We start from the raw sequence: 20,019 nt of genomic DNA on the forward strand, positions 1-20,019 counted from the left end.
AACGGACCCCTTCCTTGGCTGCAAGCTCGGACTTGTGTGTGCTGGGCCCCTGCCCCTCTGCAGGTCTCAAGCCCTCTTCTTGGGGCGCTTCCCCTTCCTCCTTTCACCCTATGCCCGCTGCAGGGCAGGCCTCTGAGGCAAGGTTTCCTGCCTGTCATCACATGAAGAGAATTACCTCGGAGATACAGCAGCAGCCACGGCCAGCCCCTCATCCCATTCCTTGCCCCACCCCCCTGCCCCCACCATCGGCCTGAGGGCTGCAGTTGACGGGCTGGCCCTGGGGAGGGGGCTCCCGAGATGTTTCCTTAGATGTATAATTGAAATTGCACTGCTTGGTAATTAGGAGATGTGGCACACTGCTCTATAAATGACTGTAATTATAGTTACTTTCTGCAGCCAAACCAGGAGTTTCGGGGATCACCTGGGGGAACCAGGCGAGAGGGGGAGGGCAGGAGAGGTGAAGACTTGGTTGAGGAGGGTCTGCCATGGGCCAGGCCCTCACCTCCAGTTGACTATACTCACAAGGTCCCTTCCAGAGACCCCTAGGGGCTCTAGGTAACTGACTGGCCTGGAGACCATGTAGTTCAAGGCCCCAGTTAGACAGAAGGGAGAAGTCTGGAGAAGAAGGTGATGGTTTGGTTTAGTTGCTGAGTCGTGTCCAACTCTTGTGACCCTATGGACTGTCATCGCCAGGCTCCTCTGTCCATGGGATTCTCCAGGCACAAATGCTGGAGTGGGTTGCCATTTCCTTTTCCAGAGGATCTTCCCAACCCAAGAATTGAACCCGGATCTCCTGCGTTGCTGGAGGACTCCTGCATTACAGGCAGATTCTTTACCGATTGAGCTACAAAGGAGGAGACTTGCCCAAAATGAGAGCGGCATCACCCGAAGAACCTGCACTGGATCCTAGCCTTCCCTCCTGCAGACTGAGCCTCTCATTGGGGGTTTTGGTCCATGCCAAGCGCTTTCTCCTCTCCTGGTGTTTCCCCTCTACCTGCTTCAGCCTCACACACTTCCCTCCCTTCTCTCTGGGCTATATCAGGTCTCTGCGTGATGGCACCTCCTCTAGGAAGCCTTCCCTGAACTTCTGGGCAGGGTCAGAGCCTCCTCAGGTCTCCACGGCCCCAGTGCATCTCTCTGTCCTCCAGTGACAGTCTTACCCTGCGGACCTGTCTTCCTTAGAAATGATGGTCTTGAGGTCATGGATCCCCTTCAATTCCCAGCAAGGAAACGGAGATGGCTTGGACTGGCTTCTGAAAACTGGTGGTTAAGTGTTCAGGAATTTTGTGAACTGGGTGTGAAATGTAGCCATTGTTAGTGATTAAATTATATAAACCTACACTTAATTTCATTAGAAGGGGACATACACACAAGACCTCATCACTTTCTAATTCTTCTACTGTTGCCTATGCTCATAAGGTAATAGGGCGGTGGGGACACCCTCTACTATGGAGTGAACCGACCCAGCCTTCAGCAACATCACACTGGTGACTGGCCCCCTGCCATGGCAGGAATTTTGACACCACAGAAATGGGTAAATTCCACACATCTCAGAGAACTGGTTGTTAAACATTTTCCAGCTTCCCATTCAATTCATCTGTGACCACCTGCCTTGGCACACAGCAGGGGTCAGTGGAGGGCTGCCCAACAAGAGGGGAGAAAGAATTATCTGCTCCCAACACCTGCCACCGTTGTTGACTCTGGCCGCTGCCCCCTTTTCCCCTCAGGGCTCTCAGGGAGGAAGGCACAGGCAAGACCTAGGGCGGGGGCCTGCATCTGTGGGCACTGGGGCAGAGAGGTGCCATATTGCCCAAGACAGGGCTGAGGGGCCCCAGACAGTCGGCAGGTGTGGGCGGCCTTGGCAGGGCTCCTGGAGAACTGGGCCCAGGGGAGATCCTGCTATTTCCTCTCCCAAACGGTCATGGCAATGTGCCACCTTCCTGCATGCCTTCCAGCCTGAGCAGGAGCTGGCTTCAGAGAGGGTGTCTGAAGTCCCATCTCCAGCCGCACTTTGGGTAAGAGTTGGTCCTTTCAGGTTCTTTCTTTAAAGTGGCACTCCTGGACTTCCTTGGTGGGGCAGTGGATAACAGTCCATCTGCCAGTGCAGAGGACATGGGTTCGATCCCTGGTCCAGGAAGATCCCACGTGCTGCGGAGCAACTAAGCCCCTGCACCACAACCACTGATTTTGCGCTCTAGAGAATGTGAGTTTCAACTACTGAGCCCGAGGGTCTCAACTACTGAAGCCTGTGCTCCACAACAAGAGAAACCCCTGCTAGCCACAATTAGAGAAAGCCCACGCAAAAGCAACGAAGACCCTAGTGCAGCCAAAGATGAAATAAATAAATATTTTTAAAAAGAGGTACTCCTCTCTTTGAGGAGCAGACCCTTGAGACTCCCAGGTCAGGGATGAGGAAAGCGGGGAAGCTGAGCACTGCCTACCCATTGCCTCACACGCAGCAACCCTGCTCTACCCACAGTCTACAGAGGGCGGTACTGATGAATTTGCTGTTCAGCAAATTCCAGGATTTCCTGTAGGTCTGCAATATAGTGATTCTCAACCAGGGGCAACCTTGCCCCACCTTCCACCCCCAGGGCGCATTTGGCAGTATCTGGAAACATTTTTTTATTGTCACAACTGGGAAGCTGGTGTTGCTGGCATCTACTGGGTGAAGGCCGTGGATGTTGTTAAATACCCCACAGTGCACAGGAAATGTCCTCACAGGAAAGAATGATCCAGACCAAAATGCCAATCATGCCGAGGCTGAGGAACCCTGACCTGGAAAAATGTACCTGGGCACACATAGGCATAATGTCAGAGGCCTCTTCAGGTAAACAGCTTGTTCAAGGTCACCCAGCAAGTTCTCCTTATGACCCATGCAGTCAGCATAGAAACAGCACACAGCAGCAGCTCAATGAATGGTTGTTAAATCAGGAAGAAAGCCAAGAAAGGATTGGACTCTGGCCTGAAACTCCTCTCTAGGTGGTCCTGGACAGGACCCCCAGCAACGTGCTCTTGATTCTCATTGGACCCCAACTTCTGAGCAGCCATCACCACTCTTGACCAGCCCCTTCTTGACTGCGGTGAGGAGGACTGAGCCAGGCTGATGGTGGGGCAGGTAGGGCTGTCTGAGGATGAGCAGAAGGGTGGGTTGAAGCCAGCATCACACAGTTGAACCAAAGAGGCCACTCGGTATAGGGGTACACCATGGAGGTGGGCACCCAGGGGTAAAGGAGGGCTGGGCCTTGTTGCAGGTGGTGATGAGAACTGGTGTTGCCTCCCCACGGCCCTGTAGAAGGAAGCTCAGACTTTCTGACTTTACCCGACAGGTGCCCCAAGGTCCTTAATTAGCTAGAAGCCTTGTCTGAAGCCTGCATCTGGAATGGGCCTTGGAAAACACACTGGGGTTATATGTGTAAGGACCTCAGCTGCCCCCTCCATTCTCCATCCTCGTCACAGAAAGAACTGCACAGTGTGAGGCATGCAGGCTCCATAGCTCTACTCCAGGGATTATATCTGGGATTTACTCTCTACTGGCTGTGTGACCTCAGGCAAGTTACTCAACCTGTTTCCTCACCTGTAGAATGGGGTTAACACAACTGTATCTGTCTCATTGGAGAAGGAAGTGGCAGCCCATTCCAGTACTCCCACCTGGGAAATCCCGTGGACAGAGGAGCCTGGCAGGCAACCGTCCACGGTGTTGCAGAGTCAGACATGACTTAGTGACTAAACAACAATCTGTCTCACAGGGATGGTGGGAGGATCGAATGAGGTAGTTTTTTACAAAGCACTTAGAAGGATGCCTGGCCTAGAGTAAGCACTCAATGAATGTGAACTATTGCTATATTGTTTTCATTACAGGTGCAGGTGGAAACTAACCAATGACTCTTCCCTCTGGCATCTCCATCTCTCTGCTGCCCTCTAGTGGTTACTAACTGCACTGTTCTGAAGGAAGGCAAGGCGGTTAATTCTCTGTGTCCACAAAGACAATGTCTTCCTTTGGATTTCAAAGGAAATCCGCTTTTGATTGATTAATGATTGATTCTTGGATAGAGTCAAACAACTAATTTCTTCCCCTTGGCATTTGCGTATTAGTTTGCTTGAAGCAGTACCCTGCTACAAGAGGGCACTGTATATCTTCTTGATAGTTAAGATAATTGATCATTTTCTGCTTTTACAGGTGTGATAAGCTTTGACCCCAACCCATTTCTGCAAACGTCCTTATCCACCGGCTAAGGCTAACATTGCCCACCCACACCCCCAGTGGTGGGGCTTACCTGTCAGTATCCTTAAATTCTCTCTTTCTCTCCCCGTCCTACAGCTTGATGTGTAAAATAGTAGAGAGAGTGTCTGTTTTGCTCAAAGCTCTATCTCCGGTGTCCGCCCACCACAGGCTGTAGCACATAGTCGGTGCTCAGTACATGTGTGTGGAATGAGTAGTGCACTCATAGTAACCAGGTGGCCATGTTGTCCCCCTCTCCATCCTCCCCCTCTACAGACACTGTGAAAAGCGAAAGGACACCACTGAAGGTGGGGGTTCTGTGCTGGGCGCTGGCTGTGCAAAGCCAAGTGCGATCTATCCGTGAATCCTGGGGAAAGATTCTTTTAAAAGGGAATGATGAAGGTAAAGGGAGGGCATGGCTGCTGTGAGAGGTGGAGGGCAGGTTGGAGAAGGTCTGGACACCTATCTGGTTCGGCTGGTGGTAGGTCAGTGAGATCAAGGAGAAGGGCAGGCAAGAGACCCGGGGGAGCCCCCTAGTTCTGGAAGTGACAAGGCTGCCAGAGGGAGTCTGGAGCTTGGTCTTCCGCAGCACACCTGTGCTTGGGGACAACGTGGCCGATGCTCACCCCAGGTGCGGATCAACTCCTGTGTCTCTGGCCTCAGAGCAACACCTGAGGTCCGTGCATTGTCCCGAAGCGTTTTTCTTCGGGTTTCACATCTCTCAGCCACGCCCTTGATCCCACCCCCTCACCCCCAGCCAATGCGAGAACCCCAGCAACCCCCCACGCCCAATGCGGAGCTTCTCGACCGAAGCCCCGCCCCACCGCCTCCACCTGCCGCCGAGGCGTGTGGATTGTTCTGATTCTGGGTCAGCCGCGGTCTTTCGAAGAAGCTCGGGCCTTCGCTTGCGCCATCCCGTCCCACCCTAGGGTGGCGGAGGGCCCAGCATCCTTGTGCCTGTGCCAGTCGTAGGCCCCGGGGCCCAGCGGGAGCTGCCCGGGATTGCTCTTTCTGGAGGCGGCACCCTCTCCACCGGCAGGACACAGATTTCAGGAGCAGGGCAGGGAAGGAGCTGTGGCGCGCGGGCTGTAGCTTCAGCCGACTCCTGGATCCCTTTGACAGGCCTCAGGCTTGTCTGACAAATGGGGTTTTTCGGCTGCCGGGATCCGCTCTGGGACCATATAGGCATTACCGCTAGAGCAGACTTCATAAACCAAATAGGCTGGGACCGGCTGTCCTGTGTCCTCCCTGGCTCTGCGTAGACTCAGCCTCTCTTCTGTCCTCTGCCTCTCGAGCCCACCGTCCTCAAACCCTGGCCACTGAAAAGTCCCAATCCCATGCTGTTGCCGTGGGCTTTGGCTCCACCTAGTGGCACCGTGTTTAACTTCAGAGGTGCTGACGTTCTGGGGCGAGGGAAGCGGCTGGTACACTGGGTACCTTTAAGAGATGGGGGGAGGACAGAGTGACGTTTCTCTGCCTCAGCCCTTGCTGCAGACCTGGCTGAGGGCTGCTTCAGCCCAGGCCCTCCCTCCTGTTCCGAGGGGAGGCTGGGGTACTGGGAGAGGTTCTTACCAACCCCAGATGCCCCTGCAGACCCCTCTGCCTCTGTGTGGAGAAGGCTTGGGTAACACCACACCGGTGTTCCGAGAACTAGTGCCCCTGCCTTTCCTGGCTACATCACTGCCACCCCTGCCTTCATCCCTGGGTGACACCTAGCTGCTGCTGCTGTCCCAGGGCCACCCCAGTCCTGGGAGATCCTCCTTCCCTTCCCCTGAGTACTGGCACACAGTCCAGCTCTCTTCCCACCTTTCCTTCTGCCCTCATTCCAGCTCCTTCTCAATGGTTTTCTCTCCCCAGCCTCTCCCTCCTCTCCTCTCTGCATCTACCCCAACAGCCCTCTGTCTGTCAGCCTTTCCACATCCTCCCTGTAGGGCACTGCCTTTGTGTCAGGGAGAAACCTCACAGCTCACTAGTCCTGATGTCACCTTTCTGGAACACGGAGGCCTTAGTCCTCAGATACGTTCAGGCAGCTGATCTGTGACTGGCTGTGAAAACCAGGGCAAGTGGTTCCCTTCCTTCTGCCCCCTCTACTCACCCTCCTTGGGAGGGAGGAGGCACCTGTGCCAGCTTCCAAGGCTGGCTTGTCTCAACCTCTGTGCCCTTAGCAGGTCCAGCCACTGGTTGTAGTAAGGAAGTTCTTTCTTTTATGATGTATGACGTGACGTGATGTGCCCCTGCTTCCATCTCTGCTCTTAAGTGGCCCGTTGTCTTCTTCATTGGGAGCTAGACTCTGACTTCACAGTCTAACCAAAGTCATGTTTGTCGTGTGTGTGTGTGTGTGTGTGTATACAGGGATGTATGCTTCAGGTGGAGGGTAGGCAAGATGTATTGGCCCAGGTTGCTCATATATTGCCCGCAAGAGCCTCCACAGGGCCATCATTTGAATATTTGACAGCTGGAAAAAAATTACCTGCTCTAAAATAAGAACACTGCAAAATTGAAATCAATAAATCCTTAATCAAATGTCCAACTGTAACATTATATCAACCTCATTAATTGTTAAATTTAGTATTCATGAAACTTTCATTACATTTGAAGGAATGTGTGGGTTGGGTTTTTCTCATTTTACAAGAATTCCCCAATTGTAATTTAAATCAGTTACTCCTAGCCAAATGGTTTCAAGAGCAAAATTATAAATATCCTTTCAATAATTTTACAGAGGATTTTTAATATTTTAATATGTTTGCACTGATGTGGGGTGAAGCCATCAAAAATAAAAAATGTCTGGTCTTATAAAGGTCCAAGAACTGCTCTTTGTCTTGCAGGAGGCAGTGAGGCTGCTGGGGGTGGGGCACAGGAAGGCCTGGGGACCCAGGGGGTGGAGTGGGGGGATGGGGGGCGGGGGAGGGGTGGAGAGGTGGGGGGCGGACAGTGATGGTGATGGGGAACCTGGCAGGGAGTACCCTGGCTGCTTATTCACCTCTGGAGTTGGGGTACAGGGCTCCTCTATTTACAGGAGTCTTAGGGGTGCCAGAAGGGGCCCACAGGGTAGATGAGGGAAGAGTAGGGCTCAAGCTTGCACTCACTGCATGGGGCTCTCACTGTGGGCTCTCAGCCCTTGGGGAGTATGTTCTCATAGAGGGCTGTGATGGTTGGCACTGGGGAGAATCAGTCCTCAGAGATGCACTTTGCAGGGATCTCCAAACTGGAAACCTTCCTCTGTTGAGGGCTCTGGGCCCCTGGCTTCCAGGTCTCATCTTCCCTCCTCCACCCTAGTTTACTCTTATGCCCAAATTTCCATCAACTCTGTCCCATATTTTCCTTCATTTCACTCTCTCCAGTCAAAAAGAATAGCCCAGGATCCATGAATAGAAACAGTTTTCCAAGTGGGGTCCCTTTCCTCCAGGGCATGAAAATTCAGTCTTTGTCAACCTTCATGGCCAGCCTGGGTGGGGAGGACAGATGTCATTCCTTCCTGGGAAGGTCTCCTGACCTTCAAAAGACCATATGACCCCTCCTAAGGTGAAAAAAAGGCAGGAAAGAAGCGGGGGAGGAAGGAAGAGTAAAAGGAATTTAATGCTAGTTTAGTAATAATAATAAAAAAATGTTCGAGTCATTTTCCGTTCCTCAAGATTAGAAAGGTCGTAACCTTGAGACTTGTCTCCATGGCTGACTTCTCTCCAAACATCTCTAGGTCCTTCCCACCCTCTAATCCAGACTGTTTAAACTATTAGAGTCAGGGTGGGGTTAGAACATAGAAGATCACTCTGAGGAGGGAATGAGGCAGCAGTGGGGTATGGTTTGACTTAGTGAGAATTTGACACAGCCTGAATCTGTGCATGTGAAAGAAACGCATCATCCTTATGAATGACATCCACACCCGAAGCCAAGTCACAGCAGGTAGTAGAGTGCTATTAAATGCAAAGAAGTTAGGTCGGCTACTTTGAGAAGCCATGATATTTGAAGTGCTCTATTATCTTACTTAATTCTTGCAACAACACTGAGGAGCAGAAATGATTATCCCCATTTTTTTAAAAAGAAATTTAAAGTTTTTATTTATTATTTTTTGGCCACACTGTATGACTTGTGGGATCTTAGACCCCTGACCAGGGATTAAACCTGGGCCATGGCAGTGAAAGTGCTGAGTCCCAACCACTGGACCACCTGGCAACTCCTGATTATCCCCATTTTAAAGATGAAAACATTAAGGCTGAAGTAGCTTGTCCAAGGCCACATGTTCACTCAGTGGTTAACCTAGGATTTAAACCCATGTCCATTTGGCTCCAAAATTTTGCTTGTTCCACAGTGCAAAATAGTGTCACTGTGCCTGCCCAGTCCCTCCTTGCATTGGAGACTGTTTGATCCCCATCCTGAGGCCCCGTCAACCACAGAGGCTGCTGGCCCCTGGCTGCAGAGCTGGGTGGTGACGCATGCCTGCCTGTCAAGCTGGGTATAGTGGCCCTGTCCACTGTGTTTGACCAACAGATGGACATGTGACCCTGGTTGGCCAATCAGACCTCTACTGTAAGAAGTGTGGTTGTTGAAGGGGGCAGGGGCGTCCCTCTACCTATAGGCGGGTGAGCTCTGAGGATCATGGAGTCTGGAGTCGCCTTGGCTTCTTCTTGCCCTATGATGGCAGCCACAGGCGGGCACAGGCAACATGGAAGAAAGGAGAACCAAGAGTCAGGGAAAGAGCTGCAGAGAGAGAGGGTGAGCCCTGAAACGCCATCGGATCAGCAGGTTCTGTCCTGACTTTTCAAATTTATGTCCGTGAATTTTTATTTATTTATGGGTTTATTTTTGTTTTAGCCAATTTGAGCTAGATTTCTGCCACTTGTTACTGAAAGAATTCTAACAAATACCATTCTATAACTAAATGTGTTATAAATTCGGAAGCTGTTCCCTGCTAGAAAGGGAAAGGCAGTTAGAGTTATTGATGGCAAGTGACAGAAACCCAGCCTGTGTTGGGTGGCACAGACAGGGGTTCGCCTGAAGAAAAGAGGCGTATCTGGGCCTCTGGGGCTCTGGGAACAGAGACAAGGTCTTGGCCATGACCTGTGTGTTCAGAGTTCTTCTCTGAGTTTCTCTGACGCTTTCATTCTTTCCACTGACTTCTTCTCTCCCTCCCTGACTCCTCACTGGTTGGCCACCAGGGAAGGACTGTTGCTCTTTCCTCACATGGGCTTCAGAAAGTTCTGGAAGGGACCATGAATGGCTCAGTCTAGGTGAGTCGATACTCAAGTAGAACTGTCCTCTGTGGCCAGAAGGGAGGGTTACCCATCTATGTGTTTTTGGGGTCTTTCCCAGAGAAGAAGTGGTTCTCATCAGACAGGGAATTACCACACATTGTCTACCACAGAAATGAAAATGTCATTGTTCAGCGCTCAGTCATGTCTGACTCTTTGTGACCCCATGGACTGCAGCACACCAGGCTTCACTCCCATCTCCCAGACTTTGCTCAAACTCATGTCCGTTGAGTCGGTGATGCCATCCAATCATCTCATCCTCTGCTATCCCCTTTCCCTTCTGACCTTAGTCTTTCCCAGCATCAGGGTCTTTTCCAGTGAGTCAGATCTTTGCATCAGGTGGCCAAAGTATTGGAGCTTCAGCTTCAGCATCAGCCCTTTCAATGAATACTCAGGGTTGATTTCCTTTAGTATTGACTGATTGGATCTCCTTGCAGTCCGAGGGGGACTCTCAAGAGTCTTCTCCAGCACCCTAGTTTGAAAGCATCAATTCTTTGGTGCTCAGCCTTTTTTATTGTCCAGCTCTTATATGTACATGACTACTGGAAAAACCATAGCTTTGACTATATGGACCTTTGTCAGCAAAGTAATGTCCCTGCTTTTTAATATGTTGTCTAAATATTTGTCATTGCTTTTCTTCCAAGGAGCAAGCATCTTTTAATTTCATGGCTGCAGTCACTGTCCACAGTGATTTTGGAGCCCAAGAAAATGAAGTAGTCATTGTTTCTATTGTTTCCCCATCTCTGTGCCGTGAAGTGATGGGACCGGATATCATGGCTTTCATTTTTTGAATGTTGAGTTTTAAATTAGATTTTTCACTCTCCTCTTTCACCTTCATCAGAGGCCCTTTAATTCCTCTTCACTTTCTGCCATAAGGGTGGTGTCATCTGCATATCTGAGGTATGAGAAATGAAAATACTGTTCATCTATTCTGTGCCAGGCCTTGTACTAGAGGCAGGGGATTTCTGAGTTTCCAGGCACATTCCTGCCCCCCACCCACCCCCACACACAAGTTCTGCAGTGATTAAGCAATAGACCCAGATGTTAGACAGGGTCAGATTTTCAGCTTTCTTTTTCAATGAAAGAACCAGGCTTCCTTCCCATTCTTCCTCCAGTTGGCTTAATTTACTGCAGCCAAGACTTGGTATGTTACCAGCAAGATAAAAATTACATTTCCCAGTCTCCTTGTAGCTAGGTGCCATCATGCAGGTAAGTTCTGGAAAATTAGACATAGCTGGACTTGTGTGGGACCTCCAGGAAGCCTGCATAGATGGAGCTGGTTCAGCGAGGACGGGAGGGCTCTTTTTGTCTTCTTTAGTTCTTTCTCCTTTTCTGGCTAGAAGCCTGAGTAGAGTTCTGGCAGCATCTGGGACCATGACATGTGGCCACGAGGCTACAAAGCCGTTGCTGGCATGCATGGAGACAGAGATTGGGTTTTCCACAGGACTGACAAACTAGACCTGGACTGCCCTATATGTGAGAGGAAATCCACTCCTATTTTGTGTGAGCCTGTGGTTTGGATTTTCTGTTTATCTATCCAAATCTGATCCCAGTCAATATATTCACCTTCTCTGTCATAGGCAGAATTTTGCATGCATGTCCAGTTACTTAGTCATGTCTGACTCTTTGCCATCCTATGGACTATGCAGCCCACCAGACTCCTCTGTCCATAGAATTTTCCAGGCAAGAATACTGGAATGTGTTGCCATTTCCGACTGCAGGGGGTCTTCCCGACTCAGGGATTGAACCCACGTCTCCTTCATTGGCAGGTGGATTCTTTACCATTGAGCTACTTGGGACACCCAGGCAGAATTTTAGATGGATCTAAATGTGTACTACGCCCACTCTGAGAACTGCAGGGTAGTTCTAGAATGTCAGAGGTGATGGGAAAGGAGAGAAAAAGAGCTTGGTGAGCCCTGGCTGGCTCTCCTGAGAGACCTAAGAGGGGTTTGAGCTTGCCTGCCCATGAGTCCAATTGCACCCCTCACATACCCCTTGTGAAGGACTTGGTGAGGATGGACCTTAACTTCCTGTCACTTTCAGTTTGAGCACTGGCAGAAACAGAAAAGGAGTGAAAAAACGATACAATAGCCACATGTATATATAATATATATAGGATTTCCTTATTTCCTGCAATAGTTGGTGAGCTGGGTGCTAATATTTCCATGAACAGATGAAGCAGCTAAGCATTTGCCCAGGGCCCCATCCCTGATTGGGTAGATAGGAATTCAACCATATACTTGTCAGTTCTTAAAATTGTTTATGAATTCCCACTCCATGCAAGTGTTGAACTGAGCTAGTAGTTGAAGTCATATCTAGAATGACCTTCTGGAAGTTGAAGGATCTAGGACCCATCAAGGCCTGAATGCCCCAAACTGATCTCATTGCTGGGATTCAACTAAGAGGTCTCCCAGGGTTTGGTTTTTGATCTTAAAATTCTAGTGTTTGAGCATTGTCTGGGAAACAAAGTCAGCGCATGCCAGCTGTGTGAATGTCCTGGAGTTTCTTCTTAATCAAGTCTCTCCATCAGGTGATGGGCACTCCTAGGCTGATTGGTACTTAGGAAAGAGTTCACTGACCCTGGTGTGCAGGGCAGCCCAGGGAGTGGCTGGGGCATGTCCTGAATCCCCGCTTAGGCGCTGGAGTGGGGGATTGTCCTTGAACTATACCCCGAGTTTGGAATTCCCTAGTGGTCCAGGGAATTCCATGCCCTCACTGCCTGGATTAGGAAGCATTCAGTTTCAGACAGTAGAAACTATAGTTTTATAGAAAGTTTCCAAACTAGCTGAAACTATAAAGAGGACTTGTCGGCTCATATAACTGCAAAGTCTCCAAGTAGACTTGGTTTAGAGCTGATCTAATTCCACATTCCTACAGTGGCCTCAAGGGCCTGATTTCTTTACATCTTTCTAAAACCTGGATCCCCCTTTGTAATTGTGAAGATACCTGCCCAGAATTTTGGGAGGTGCAGGCTTCCTCAGTGAGATTTAAAATATGTCTACAAATTTAGAAGGTGCAAAGCCAATCCCCTTCTCTTTGAATGGGGCTAGACTTAGGGGCTTGCATCTAACAACTAGGAAAAAGCAGAAGTGACACCATGTAAGTTCAGAGACGAGGTGGTGCGAGAACACAGCTTTGTGCTGCTGTCCCTGAGATCACTTGCTCTGGGGAAAGCCAGCTGCCGATATGGTGAGGACACTCAAGTGACCCTGGAAGAGGCCTCTGAGGTGAAAAACAGACCTCTGACCAATAGCCAGGGGGAACTTGAGTCGCCTTACCAACAGCCACTGAGAGGTCTTGAGGAAGGGCCGGTTTAATCCAGTGAGCTTGGAGGCCAATCCTTGGCTCTGGCCAAACCTCAGGTGACAGCAGCCCCTCAAAACAACCTCTGAGCTAGCAGAATTATTCCTGGATTCCTGGCCCTCAGAAACTGTGAGGTAATAATTATCTGTTGTGTAAAGCCACTAGGTTTTGAGATAGTTTGTTAAACAGGAATAGATAATTAACATAGTTATCCTTGCCCAAGGAGAAAATATGCTTCTAGAAATTCTTTCAGGAAAGTGAAGACGCCTTTGTCCCAGAAGCCGCCAGCAAACCCTTCCTCATGTCTTATTGGCCCAGACTGATCACAGGCCTATTCTTCAACCAATGACTGGCCAGGGGCTCAGAGGAGGCCAATAGCCTCTGGCCTGGGCCGCTCCTGGGGTCAGTGCCCAAGAGTATGGGCTGAGGGGGAGGGGTGGAGGCCTGATCAGAGTTGGGGTGCTGCCAAGAAGTGGCCATTCATGCTCCTTCCGCAGAGGACTGTGGGGCCACTTAAAGAGACTGGCTTCAAGGCAGAAATCCACAAATTTCACCTTGGTTCTGAGAGTCTATGAAGAGAAACAAATTGACTGCTTTTCTTTGTGAGAGTTCATTGCTCCAGTGCCGCCTATAAGACTTGACCTTCCTGGACTGATGTCATCATTCCAGGCTCAGGGCCATTGGTGAGGCAAAACAGGTTCCCTCCAGACTCTCTTTATCAGAAAGTCATGCCTGGATGGGGCAATGGTTACCCCCCCAGGAGACAACAACCACTCTTGATAAGTACAAAGAGAAAAAATATATAAATGCAAAATATACAAGTATAATATAAATATAAATTTTTAAAATATATATTTAAAAAAAAAACAAAACAAAAAACTGCTGCTACAAATTTGTTGGAAGTGGTCCAACACTGTTGGAATCCTAGGTCAAGTGACTGTGCGAGGACAGCTTTCACTGTCTCAAGTGATCTATGGGCTGATAAACATAACAGAAGGGTTTGGAGGATGTCAGCTTGTGAAGGTATGAGTGTGTGTGGTAACAGCCTTGTTGAGATGTCACTCACATACTACACCATTCGCCCACTTGAAGTGTACAGTTCCATGGTTGTGCAGCCATTACAGACATCATTTTAGAACATTTTCCTGCTCATCACCTGCCAGAGAAACTCCATTCCCTTCAGATATCATCCTCTCAGCTGGAAGCAACTGCCCCTCTTTCTCTTTTATGTGTGCTTTACATATATGCTTTGCCAGCAGATAAGATTTAGGGGGAAAAAAAGAAGAAATATATTGTCCATTGTAAAACATAAGGTACACTGTAGATATAGTTATCAAGTGCAACACGTGGTGTGTGTGCTTCCTAACAAATATGCGTTTATCAAGTAGGCTGTAGTTTTTCTAAACAGAAGATTTATTTATTTTTATTTTTAGTTATTTTGGCCGTGCTAGGTCTTCGCTGCTGAATGCTGGCTTTTTCTAGTTGTGGTGAGCAGGTGTTCTCTTCCTTGTGGGGCACAGGCTTCTCATCGCAGTGGCTTCTCTTATGGCCGAGCATGGCCTCTGGGCACATGGGCTTCAGTAGTTGCAGCGTGTGGGCTCAGAAGTTGTGATGCGTGGGCTTAGTTGCTCCTCAGCACATGGGATCTTCCAGTACCAGGGATCGAACCAGTGTCCCTTGCATTGCAAGAGGGATTCTGAACCACTGGACCACTAGGGAAGCCCAGGTTGTAGTTTTGTTGACTGATGTTGTACGATTGATCCTTGTTGTCTGGGAAAGTGGTGGATGCAGGGGGAGGGTGTGTGTGTGGGGGGGCTGGGATGGGTCTGGGATGTGGTGTGATGGGGAGGGTTGTGGAGGCAGGTCAGTGAGGGAAACAACAGAGCCAGTGCATGGACAGGAGTTGACATCCTGACTTCAGTGGTATGCCAAGTGGTTGGCCTGATTTGCCAAGATTTTGGAGTAAGTTCAAAGTGGCCTGACCACAGACCTCAGCTCAAGGGACCCAGAGCTTCATCTGAGTCAGCCATGTTGAATCACAGCCCAGATCAGGGCCAACTGGGGAGGGATGACACAGATTGAAGTTCAAGGTGAAATTCCTTTGTTCAAGTTCTTCCAAGGCCTGGTGTAAGAAAGACTTTCTCATCACCTCTTCCTCTTGCTCTGACCTTACCGCCTGTCATCAGCCAGACACCTACTCTCTGGAAGTCTGCAGGGGGTACCCAGCTGGCCTTTCACAGGGCAGGCTCAGGGGATGGGCCAGCCATTCCTTTCCAGAATGGCCACTCCTGATCGGTCCCTACAGGCTCTTTAAGGGGCTCAAGGCCTAGTTTCAGGCCTACTTCGGCTCCTGCCTTGCTCTAGTAACCCAGGGTAGGGCTCTGCCCTCTCTGGACCTCAGTCTTCCCATCTGTACAACAGGAGATCAAAGAGATGGCTCCCAAGGGCCTTTGTAGGTCTTTCCGCCTAGACCAGTTAGAGTAATGTCATCACCGCTCTGCGGTTTGCAGGGTTTTGTCACATTATTATGCTCTCACTGATGTCCTCAGGCTCACTTCTCAACAGCGTGCTGAGAGCCCAGGCCTGGGAGAGGGATAACCTGGGTTTGAATCTCAACTCTGCTTCTGGTTAGTGCAGTGTCTTTGAGCAAATACCCATTCTGTCTATGCCTTGGTTTCCTCATCTGTAAAATAGGGAAAGTATTAAAACCTACCTCATAAGGGAGGTGTGATGATTAAGTGGATGAATGCATATAATATGCTCTGTACATACTACACATTCACTGTATCATATCAATACAGATAGGAGATTGGGATTAACATAAATACACTACTATGTACAGTAGGCTTCCCTGGTGGCTCAGATGGTAAAGAGTCTGCCTGGCAATGCGAAAGACTGGGGTTCAGTCCCTGGGTTGGGAAGATTCCCTGGAGAAGAGAATAGCAACCTACCCCAGTATTCTTGCCCAGAGAATTCCTTGGACAGAGGAGCCTGGTGAGTTATAGTCCATGGGGTCACAAAGAGTTGGACATGACTGAGTGACTCTCTCTCTCTCTCTCTCACACACACACAGATAAAATAGTTAACTAATGAAAACCAACTGTATAGCTCTGGAAACTCTACTCAGAGCTCTGTGGTGACCTAAATGGAAAGGAAATCCAAGGAAGAGGGGATATATGTGTACAAATGGCTGATTGACTATTCTGTACAGCAGAAACTAACATAACATTGTAAAGCAACTATACTCCAATAAAAATAAATAAATGAAGCTTATATGTGTACCACTACCACCACGGTACCACCAGAAAAAGAAAAAAAATACAGACAGGGAAACTTACAGGGCTTGTCCAGGGCAGAAATGGAAAACCAGACTCTTACTGATTTTGCTTGGGTGGCAGGCTGCCTGGGGGCACACCTTTCTACTTCTGCTGGGGCTGTCTGCTTGACCCCCATCAGTAGTGTGCTGGAGGGGGCTGTGAAAAATTCTGGCGCTGTGGTCTTGGAGGTCAGGATGACACAGAGATGTGGGGGGCCTATGGGGTGAGTGTCAGGCAGTAAACAAGGCTGTGCACTGCTTGCTGGGGACTGAGTCCTTCCCGCTAGTTGGGGTGCCGTGTGGGGAGGGCAGGGCCCCAGTGCCCAGGAAATCATTCCCTTCTTGCAATTGGTTTTTCCCCTCCTTCACCCTGATACCTTTCACTGCAGGACATGGCGTGACTCAAAAAGAATAGTATCTGGAGCTGATCACCTTCCTTCCTCACTGGCCTTGTCCCCACTCCCTCAGTGCCCCGGCACCTGGACTCAAGGCCCTGCCTCCCTCAGCCTCTCCTTTTCCCTCTGGTCCTCTCTGCCTACACAGGTTTCCCTTATGCTGTGCTAAGTCGCTTAAGTCATGTCTGACTCTTAGCAAACCTATGAACTGTAGCCCTCCAGGCTCCTCTGTCCATGGAATTCTCCAGGCAAGAATACTGGAGTGGGTTGCTGTGCTTGCCTCCAGGGGATCTTCCTGACCCGGGGATCGAACCCATGTCTCCTGTGTCTCCTGCATTGGCAGGCGAGTTCTTTACCGCTCCCTGGGTGGTGACTTAAGCGCTACCTGGGAAGCCCCATTTTTTTTTTTTTGAAGTCTCTCAGTCGTGTCTGACTCTTTGCAACCCCATGGACTGTAGCCTATCAGGCTCCTCCAATCCATGGGATTTTCCAGGCAAGAGTGCTGGAGTGGATTGCAATTTCCTTGGTTTCCCTTATTTTGCCCCAAAGAAGGAAAACAGAAAACACCCTGACTGGACCTGTCTGCCCCATCTGGGTCCTGTCCGGGTTCCTTCTGCCCATCACCTCACTGCTCCGAGGGAAGGTCCATACCCACGGTTCTAGAGTGCAAGGCTTCTGCAGAGGGCTCTGAGTACTGTGTTCTGACTTCAGATAACCCTGTCAGATGGCTCATTTTACCAGTTGCAATTGGTTTTTCCCCTCCTTCACCCTGATATCTTTCACTGCTGGATATGGTGTGACTCAAAAAGAATATTCTCTGGAGCTGATCACCTTCCTTCCTCACTGGCCTTGTCCCCACTCCCTCAGTGCCCCTTTACTCACTCTCAGCAAAGATGCATGCATGTCGTGGGTCACCAGCTGGTAAAATGTAGAGCCATAGTCAACCTGGTCAGCTTGATGCCAAGCTGTGATCTTACTTCTCCCTGTCTCTTCTCTCCCATTCCCTTCTCATTAGTTCTCTGGAACTGATCCTTCATCTGTTGCCTTGGAGAGGAGGAAACTGGCATGAAATCAGCAGGCAGTGGATGGCCCTTCACTTAGGCAAACCCCTCGCTGATCTAACCCTCCATGAGACTGTCCAGTGTCAGGAAACCAAAGGCACAGACATTAGAGAAGTGAAAAATGCCAATACTGGGACTTCCCTGGTGGTCCAGTGGGGAAGAATCCACCTACCAATGCAGGGAACATGGGCTCGATCACTGGTCCAGGAGCTAAGATTCCTACATGCTGAGAGGCAGCTGAGCCTCCATACTGCAACTACGGAGTCCATGGTCTGGAATCCATGCGCCGCAATTAGAGAGAAGTTCATGTGCTGCAACGAAGAGACTGCATGCAGCAACTAAGACCCAACACAGCCAAAAGTAAAATGAATACAAGCTGAAAAAAAAAAAAAACCCAGGACAAAAAGAAAAATGCCAGTACTGACAGACCCAGACCATAGCCCCCTCCCTTGGGGAGGTTTGACCACCTTATCTGCTCTCCTCATGAAATCTGCTCCCCTTGGCTTTCTCCTGGTTTTCTCCTGCCTCCACTACATGCTTCTCCTTTGTTCTCTTTGCAGATTCTCATCTGGGAGCCCATGGGGGCCACCAAGCTTCAGCCCACAAATCCTACTTCATCCTCCTCTTTGGAGGCCAGAGTCCATCTAGTCCTTCCCTCTCTCAAGGCTTTCTCACTGCCTCCCCTAATTGTGCCCTCCATGGGGTCAGGGCCCGCATGGCCTTTGGACCACCCCCCTCTCCACCGCAAACCATTAACCTGGCCCAGTGTCTGGAGCAGAGATGTCAAATGCTGCAGGTGGGGAAATAAGTGAAAGTGCCAGCTTCCCCTCCCCCACCTCTTGGTTGTGACCTGGCAAAATCTGGTCCCACCTAATCACCCAAGTAAACCTCTGAAGCTCAGAGTTTTGAACTTAAAAGAACAAGACACAGATAAACTCACTCACAGAATGTGATGCAACTTTTCTGAGAGACAGTTCAGGGGCGTTTAATAACAAATGAGAAATGCGTATGAAGATGTTGACCATGCGGCAGCACAGAAAACTGTATAAACATAATGATCATAGCTGGGTGCACAGGATGTCTGGAGGGTTTCTGGGTCAAAGTGTTGAAGTTTACTTCCTGGATTCATTGAACCAAGAAGGCTCTGGGCCTGGGGATACCAACTGCAATGAAGTGAGTGAGATGTCTTGTACTGAAAATGTACAAGATTCTTCCTTAGGGAAAATGATCAGCCTAAGTGAAAAGTCTTGTAATCGCTGACACTGGAGATCTGTCAGAGTCCTCTCTCATGACCTTGCCCTGAAGCCACAGCTTGGCAAGCCTTGTTCACCTGCTCCAAACTGGACAGCCTTGTGTGTGTGTGTGTGCGCGTGTGTGTGTGTGCGCGTGTGTGTGTATGCTCAGTCATTCAGCTGTGGCTGACTCTTCGCGACCCCATGGACTGTAGCTTGTCAGGCTCCTCAGTCCATGGAATTCTCCAGGCAAGAATACTGGAGTGGGTTTCCATTTCCTGCTCTAGGGGATCTTCCCAACCCAGGGATCAAACCCAGGTCTCCTGCCTTGCAGGCAAATTCTTACCCTCTGGGCCACCAGGGAAGCCCCAGCCTTTCGGGTCCTGATTGTTAAATTTGGAGTCAAGGCAGGACTCCTAGGGAACTGCCAAAAATCAGTAGACATTTGAGGAAACTTCTGACATGAAAAGTACAGACTGAAACAAATAGAAAAAGGAACTCAGAGGAAACAGAGATAGTACAGAGAACAAAAGGAAATTGAAAACAAAAAAACTTAAAAAGCAACCCTGTGATTAGTATCTTCAGAGATTAGAGAAGCTGTCAGGTCTGTAACGTGTCCACATTCAGACACAGGAAAGGGCCTGAGGGAGCTAAACAATTGGCTGTTGTTCAGTTGCTAAGTCATGCTGACTCTCTGCCACCCCATGAACTGCAGCACTCCAGGCTTCCCTGACCTTCACTATCTCCCTGAGTTTGCTCAAACTCATGTCCATTGAGTCAGTCATGCCATCCAACCATCTCGTCTTCTGTTGCCCCCTTCTCCTCTTGCCCTCAATCTTTCCCTGCCTCAGGATCTTTTCCAATGAATTGACTCTTCTCATCAGGTAGTCAAAATATAGGAGCTTCTTCAGCTTCAGCATCAGTCCTTCCAAAGAATATTCAGGGTTGATTTCCTTTAGGATCGACTGGTTTGATCTCCTTGCTGTCCAAGCGACTGTCAAGAGTCTTCTCCAACGCCACAGTTCAAAAGCATCAATTCTTTGAAGCTCAGCCTTCTTTATGGTCCAACACTCACATCTGTACATGATTACTGGAAAAACCATAGCTCTGACTAGATGGGCCTTTGTCGGCAAAGTGATATCTCTGTTTTTTAATATGCTGTCTAGGTTTACCATTGCTTTTCTTCCAAGGAGCAAGCATCTTTTAATTTCATGGCTGTAGTAGCCGTGAGACTGGAAGTTGAA

This window comes from Capra hircus, chromosome 21 (genome assembly GCF_001704415.2).
Source record: "Capra hircus breed San Clemente chromosome 21, ASM170441v1, whole genome shotgun sequence".
Taxonomy (NCBI): Eukaryota; Metazoa; Chordata; class Mammalia; order Artiodactyla; family Bovidae; genus Capra; species Capra hircus.